The following is an 8,049-nucleotide window of genomic DNA, read 5'->3' as shown; positions in this document are numbered from 1 at the left end:
TCTCATTCTCTTTCATCCCCTTCTCCCATCTTCAGTCTTTCTCAGCATCAGGCTCTTTTCCAGTGTCTCAGTTTTTCACATCAGGTGACCAAAGTATTGGAGTTTCAGCTTCAGAATCAGTCCTTCCAATGAATATTCGTGACTGATTTCCTTTAGGGTTGACTGGTTGGATCACCTTACTGTCCAAGGGACTCTCAAGAGTCTTCTCCAACACCACAATTGAAAAGCATCCATTCTTTGGTGCTCAGCTTTCTTTATGGTCCAACTCTCACATCCATACATGACTACTGGAAAAACCACAACTTTGACTAGACAGACCTTTGTTGGTAAAGTAATGTCTCTGCTTTTTAATATGCTGCCTAGGTGATTCATAGCTTTTCTTCCAAGGAGCAAATGTCGTTTAATTTCATGGCTGCAGTCACCATCTGCAGCAATTTTAGAGCCCAAGAAAACAGTCTGTCACTGTTTCCACTGATACCCCATCTATTTGCCACAAAGTGATGGGACTAGATGCCATGATCTTAGTTTTTTAAATGCTGAGTTTTAAGCCAACTTTTTCACTCTCCTCTTTCACTTTCATCAAGCAGTTCTTTAGTTCCTCTTAAAAATTATCTATTTATTTATCCATGGCTGTGCTGGGTCTTTATGGCTGCAAGGGCTTTTTCTCTAGTTGTGGCAAGCAGGGACTACTCTCTGCTTGCAGCCTGCGGCCTTCTCATTGCAGTAACTTTCCTTGTTGTGGAGCACGGCTCTAGGGCATGCCGGCTTCAGTAGTTGTGGTGTGTGGGTTCAGTAATGGAAACTCCCAGGCTCTAAAGCTCAGGGTCAGTAGTTATGGCACATGGGCTCAGTTGCTCCCTGCCCTCCTCTCCCCCGGACCCTGCATGTGGGATCTTCCGGATCCAGGGATCAAACCCATGCTTCCTGCATTGGCAGGCTAATTCCTGGCCGTTGAGCCACCAGAGAAGCCCTTACCAAAATTTTTTAAAATTGAAATATAGTTGATTTACAATATTGTGTTAGTTTTAGGTGTACAGCACAGTGATTTAGTTATATATATGTATAATATATATATATATTCCTTTTCAGAGTCTTTTCCCTTATAGGTTATTACAAAATATAGTTCCCTGTGCTATAGAGTAGGTCCTTGTTGCTACCTATTTTATATATAGTGGTACACTACTGACACACTTTAAACAGAATTTGCTACGCACTTACTATGTGCCAAGAAACTGATACCAAAGTGAATGAAACCAAATCCCTGTCTGCTACAATGCTCACAGCCTTGGATATGCCAGGAAAAGTCATGACAGACAACTAGAAGCAGGTAACAAAACATCAACTCCTCCACGGTTCACTAAGCGAATATCTAAAATGATTCGTTTTCATCTTCCTGAGAAGAAGGCAGGTTTTTACAGTGATTTACTTCTGGGAAAAAAAGTGTCTGTCCTCCGACAATGAAAAATTTCTACTGTACAGCGTTATTTCAATTGTGTCTCTGCAGGAAGGAACAAGTCCAGAATTACCAAGACGTTGGTTGTAATCAATGACCTCTCCCAAGATACCTTGAACTTTCCTTTGTTGATGGGACCTTCTCAAAGTGAGCTGGGAGTCAGACTCTTCTGGCTGGCCCCCATTTCAAACATCACTTAATCGCATGATGCGACAGCTTGTTATCAGATGACCCTGTGCTCATATACAAACACAGCCACTATCAGGCACAGACAGACCAGAATCTGGCAAAACCTTGATGAAACAGAAATAAACACAATGTGTAGTGCATATTAATAAACTCAGGCATTCTGGCACACATGAGCATTACAGACACCCTGGAAAGGAAAGTGCCATGAGGCTCCGCTTCCTTACGTGAATCTGACCATCAGTATCAACAAGCACAGATAAAGGAAAGAGGTGAATCTTTTGAAATCGTGTATCATTTCGATCTTAGAAATAACAAATCCCCTCCTGAGAACCAGTAGTTCCTGTAATATGTCATTTTCTGCAAAGGAGGGGCCGAAAGTACAGCAAGGCTCCTGCCTGAGATTTTACTCATTTAAAGGTAATCAAAGGGACTTCCCCAGTGGTCCAGTGGTTAAGACTCTGCATTTGCAATGCAGGGGGTGCATGTTCGATGCCTGCTTGGGGAGCTAAGAGACCATGTGCCTCCTGACCCAAAAATCAAAACGTAAAACAGAAGCAGTGCTGTAACAAATTCAGTAAAGACTTTAAATACATTCAAAAAGTGGTCCACATAAAAAAATCTTTAAAAAAATTAAACAAAACAAAGGTAATTGGAGGGAACTACACATACATACACAAATACGCACTCTATATATACATACGTGGAAGTGTTAGTCACTCAGTTGTGTCTGATTCTTTGTGACCCCATAGATTGTAGCCCACCAGGCTCCTCTGTCCATGGGCTTCTCCAGGCAAGAATACTGGAGTAGGCAGTCGTTTCTTTCTCCAGGGGATCTTCCCAACCCAGGGATCAAACCCCGGTCTCCTGCATTGCAGGCAGATTCTTTACCATCTGAACCACCAGGGAAACCTATCTATACAAATATACATTCAGTTACATATATATATATTCAGCTACATATATATTCAGTTACATGTATATATGTAACTGAATCACCGTGCTGTCCACCTGAAACTATTGTATTGTAGCATGACATTGTAAACCAACTATACTTCCATAAAATTAAATTTTAAAAAGATAAAAGTAATTACATAAAATAAAGATACCTGGAAAGTGCATTAGATGGGGGTTCTCAAAAGCCAGTTTGCAACCTAGCTCCAGCCTGAGGATAAAGTTTTGACTGACTCAGGACAAAATGAAAAACAAGGACACTGGAATAAATTTTTCCCAAAGCTATTTCTTTAAACAGTGTTTATTTTTATTAATATACTTCTCTTTTTTTGGCCACAATGTGAGGCATGTGGGTTCCCAGTTCCTTAACCAGGGATAAAACCAGTGCCCCTTGGATTGGGAGCACAGTCTTAACTATTGGATGGCCAGGGAAGTCCCCCAAAGCTAACTTTTAAAAATTATATTTATTTATTTTTGAATGCCCATGATGCAAACTTCAAAACCTGTAAAAGAATATTTAGTGGAAAGCAAGTCTCCTCTCTCAGTGCTTTGTCTGGGCAAGTCTCCACGATTGCTGCTCTCTTATGTACCAGGCACAACTTTGGAGCATACATTTTTTTATTCTATAAACATATATTCTACATATTGTCCTGTATCTTGCCTTTTTAAAAAACTTTATTTATCCTGGAGATCTTCATCAGTAGATACAGTGATGTCTCATTCCATAAGGCTAAACATAGACCCATAGTATTGTATTATTATGCCCTTTCTTTGATCCAGTATTGGTGATAATACATGGAGCTTTTGAAAAAAAAAAATGTTCTCACTTGGCAAAATTAAAAGTTGGTCCCCCTGTTTCTGCCTGTGCACAATACTTGCCATTGCCCAAACTCACTCAACTACTCAGCATATTTTTTTTTTAAATTTTACTAATTCATGAAATCTAAAAATCTGGGAACTAATGAGTTAGATTATTTGGTTCTTTAACAACAGAAAATTATACTTGAGAGAATAAGAACTAGAAAATAAACCTTAATAATAAAATAATTTTGAGATCATTGTTTAATTTTATTTTTAATGTAGGCAATACATATAATTATTAAAAGTCATATGCTGTTGTGGTGCTCCAGAAGACCCTTGAAAGTCCCTTGGACTGCAAGGAGATCAAACCAGTCAATCCTAAAGGAAATCAGTCCTGAATATCCATTGGGAAGACTGATGCTGAAGTTGAAGCTCCAGTCCTTTGGTTAGTTGATGCGAAGAGCTAACTCATTGGAAAAGACCCTGATTCTGGGAAAGATTGAAGGCAAAAGAAGCGGGTGGCAGAGGATGAATGCTTGGGTGGCATCCCTGACTCAATGGACATGAGTTTGAGCAAACCCCAGGAGACAGCGAAGGACAGAGGAGCCTGGTGTGCTGCAGTCCATGGGGCTGCAGAGTTGGACACGACTGGGCAACTGAACCAGAAGAACACCAACATTAAGAGAGAGTCTCTCTTCCATTATTGTTTATCACATTTCAAATATGCTATTTGAAGAGCTATTCTCAAAGCTCTTCAAGTCTTCCATTCCAAACCCCACACTTATTACTGGATGTGGTGTCTCCCTCTTATTACTAGAGGTTTCCTGAAGTGGTTAAATGTAGTCATCAGTCCAAATTCCTGAAGACCAATCTATTCTGCCTGGAAGGTGGGGACACAGAACCAGGCTTTGGAGTCAGACAGTCTTCGGGTTGCATCTTGACGCTGCCACTTAGATTCTGTGCTTTGTGACCCTAAGTTACTTACTTAACCTCTCTGAGTGGGTTTCCCCAGTCTCGACATTACCAATCCAGTTTTCTGTCCTTTGATGCTTACCCTGCATATTTTACGGGCATTTGATTTCCAGGCCTGGAACCTACTCCCTCCCCGTCTTCCTCATCTCTTAAAATAGCACCAGTACTTACTCCAGTTGTTTATTCCAGAAACCTCAAGCCATGATTGTTTTTTTCTCTCCCTCTTCAGCCACCCCCACATGTAATCCACCTTCAAGACCAATCAATTTTGTTTCTAGAGTGTATCTTGAATTTGCATACCTTTCTTCTTCGAAACCACTCCCTGGGTCCATGCCACCAGCCTCCCTTTCCCAGACACCAAAATTTACTCTCATAATTAGATGGCCCCTCTGCGCTCTCCTTCCCCTGCAGCCCATCCGCCATCAGCAGCCTGAGAGAGCATTTTTAAAAGAAAGACAAATCTGCTACTCTGTTGTTAAAATCACTCACTGGGTTCTAACTTAAGAATCCAAGCTCTTCTTCTCACTTATTAAGATAACTATTATAAATAACTAAAATGGAAAATAACAAGTGTTGGCAAGGAAGAGGAGCATTGCAGGTGGGAACATGGAATGGTGCAGCGCTTGCGGAAAACAGAACTGCAGTTTATCAGACAACTGAACACAGAATGACCCAAGGGTCCAGGAATTCTAGTTCCACAGATGTACCAAAGAACTGAAAGCAGGCACTCAAGGCAAGTCTCTGTATACTTCTGTTCCCTATTTGACTGAAATGCAGTCCTTGGCAGCATTATTCACAAGAGCCAAAGGCCCATGGACTGATGAGTGGATGAACAAAGTGTGGTGTATACACAAAAATGGAATATTATTCAGCACTAAAAAGAGAGGAAATTCTACAAAAGAATTTTAAAAAAAGAGGAAGGAAATTCTAGCACATACACCAACACAGATGAACCTTGAGGACACTGGTGATGGTGGTTTAATCACTAGGTCACAAGCCTTGCGACCCCATGGACTTTAGCCCACCAGGCTCCTCTGTCCACAGGATTCTCCAGGCAAGAATACTGGAGTGGATGGCCATGTCCTTCACGCTAAGAGAAATCAGCCAGTCACAGAAGAACACATGCTGTACAATTCCACCTATAGGACTTGGACCTGGAGTCTCAGATCTATGGAGACAGAAGAGAAGATACAGGCTGCCCAGGCCGGGGGGTGGGGGGGCGGGGCGGGCCGTGAGTGTTTAATGTTTACAGTTTCAGTTTCATGACCTGAATTGCACACTTACAAATGATTAAATGATTAATTATGCATGATATATATTTACCACAATTTAAGAAAAACCAAAACTTTTACGATGATCTAGGACGCTTTGCACAATGTAGGCAGTGTTCCCACCCAAGCTTCTCCCCCACCCCCGAATTCCTGCCCTGGGTACGCTCACATCAGCCACCCGCCCCCCCACCTCCTCAGAGAAGACTTTTCATCCTCCAGCCCTGAGTCGTCCCTATTCTTCTCTGTCAGAGGCTCCTCCTTCATGACATGTTGCAGGGGAGTTTTATGTTCATGCAGTAGTTAATTAAAGCTGCCTCAGGGCTTCGCTGGTGGCTCAGGGGTAAAGAATCCGCCTGCCAATGCAGGAGACGTGGGTTCGATCCCTGGTCCAGGAAGGTCCCACACAGCATGGGGCGACTAAGCCCATGCGCCACAACTCCTGAGCTGCGCTCTAGATCCCGGGAGCTGAAACCACTGAAGCCCAGTCGTCCTAGAGCCCAGGCTCCGCCACCAGAGAAGCCACTGCACCCGCACACCACAACTTGAGAAAAACCCTCATGGAACAAAGACCCAGCATAGCCAAAAAGAAATAAAGAAGTAAAATTATACAAAAAATTCAGAATTTAGGAATCAATGAAGCCCTGGGCTGTGGCTACCCATGGGTCCCACGAGGCCTCTTTGCATGACAGAATCAGGTCCACTTGGAAATAATGACTCAGAAGCTTGTGCACTTCAACGAGTATGTCTGTGTGCATCTGAGTAATGAAAATTATATTTTTGAGTATCCTCCACTTGTTTAACTTACTCATCCTGAAAAGAGAGACTTCAAACTGTTTTCTCTGACGCTTACTGAAGTAGTTTCCAAAGGCGGAGGGTGGGGTATAGGGGGAACTCTTCCACTTTCAAATTAAAAAAATAAATAGATTTCAAAAGGCTTCCTCTGTCCTCGGCCTTCCATCACGGGAGCTGCTCTTCAAGGGGGAATTCCTCTGAAATAAAATTGGGAACGCTTCCAGGAGAGTTCATGTTTCCAATATTAAGTCCTCACAGGACGCAGCCCAGCCCACTCTGTGCTCACATCGGAGGAAATTCCCCTGGTCTGGGCAAAAGATCATAACATCTTAAGAAGGCTGATGAGCTCATGAAAAGCCACTGAATTTAGAAAGTCAGGACACTCCCAGAAACCTCTCTTACGATGCTTCTCTCCTCCGTGAGCCCCTTGAATTGTCCACACCAAATTTTACATGATTTTCAAAATAGCTTTTATTTACTGTCTTGTCAAGTAGAGAGCAGTTCATGCTCTATTTCCCTGAAACACTTTCTGTTGCACTAACTTCGTCAAAATTAAAGAGCTCAGAAAGTGAAGCTTTAAAAATTTTGCAAGCCTCATTTTCCTTTGATGGTTATAGCATCCCCAATCTTAATATTCAATGTGAGGATGATCTCCTATCCACCTTAAACATTTTATGGGAGAAAAGAATGTACAGCAGGAGGTTTCAGATGATAAGAAACAACAAAAAAAAAAACCTTTTTAAGGAATTCCCTGGTGGTCCAGTGGTTAAGACTCCATGCTCCCATGCTCCATGCTCCAAGACTCAATGCAGGGGACGTGGGTTTGATCCCTGGTAGAGGAACTAAGATTCTATGTGCCTCACAGGTGTGGCCAAAAAATAAGATTTTTTTGTAAAGCCTTTGTAATTGCTAAAACACTTAATAGTTGCAAGGGAAGGCAGAGATGACAGAGATGACAGGATATAACAGCATTCACAAGTAAAACACCCCCCTCTTCTTTAAGATGGAGACCCAATAAAGTGAGGCTTCCCAGGTGGTGCAGTGGGTAAAGAGTCTGCCTCCCAATTCAGGAGACACAAGAGAAGTGGGTTTGATCTCTGGATTGGGAAAAACCCCTGGAGTAGGAAATGGCAACCCACTCCAGTATTCTTGCCTAGAAAATTCCATGAACAGAGGAGTCTGTTGGGCTACAGTCCACAGGGTTGCAAAGAGTCAGACACAACTGAGCATGCATACATGCATAATAAAGAAGTACATAGAATAAAATATAACCAATCTGTATTGGACACCTTTTTCTGAATCTTCTGTTGCTTGTATGCACATCTATGCCATACTTATTGCTTTTGTCTTTGGCTCAACAACAAAAGATTAAAATTCCAGGGAAAAAGGAGAGCTGGAGATGGAAAGAGGGTTTTTTCCTTGCTCCTTCTGGGTGGTGTTAATGCCACCAAGAAAGGAAAGTGTGTGTCTGGAAGTAAAGACAGTGTTCTGTCGATGACAGTTGCTTGTAGATGCAGAAAGCAGGCGGTTTCCCTGTATGGCCCTTAAGTGCATTCCAGCGCCGTGTCAAGTTTTGTGTGCGATAAGGCCAGGCAGGAAGGCCCTCGGGCCAGGAAGGAA

The 8,049-nt window shown here is 42.4% G+C and overlaps 1 non-coding gene across 1 annotated transcript; it reads left to right on the top strand.

Annotated features, from left to right (window-relative positions):
* Positions 1-2,074: 2,074 nt before the first annotated feature.
* TRNAA-UGC (transfer RNA alanine (anticodon UGC)) lies at positions 2,075-2,147 on the top strand. The gene has a single exon. It is a non-coding gene; the product is annotated as a tRNA-Ala (tRNA).
* The last annotated feature ends 5,902 nt before the right edge of the window (positions 2,148-8,049 follow it).

This window comes from Dama dama, chromosome 21 (assembly GCF_033118175.1).
Source record: "Dama dama isolate Ldn47 chromosome 21, ASM3311817v1, whole genome shotgun sequence".
NCBI lineage: Eukaryota > Metazoa > Chordata > Mammalia > Artiodactyla > Cervidae > Dama > Dama dama.
Note: the sequence above shows the minus strand (reverse complement) of the source record. Positions and strands in the feature narration are given on the sequence as shown.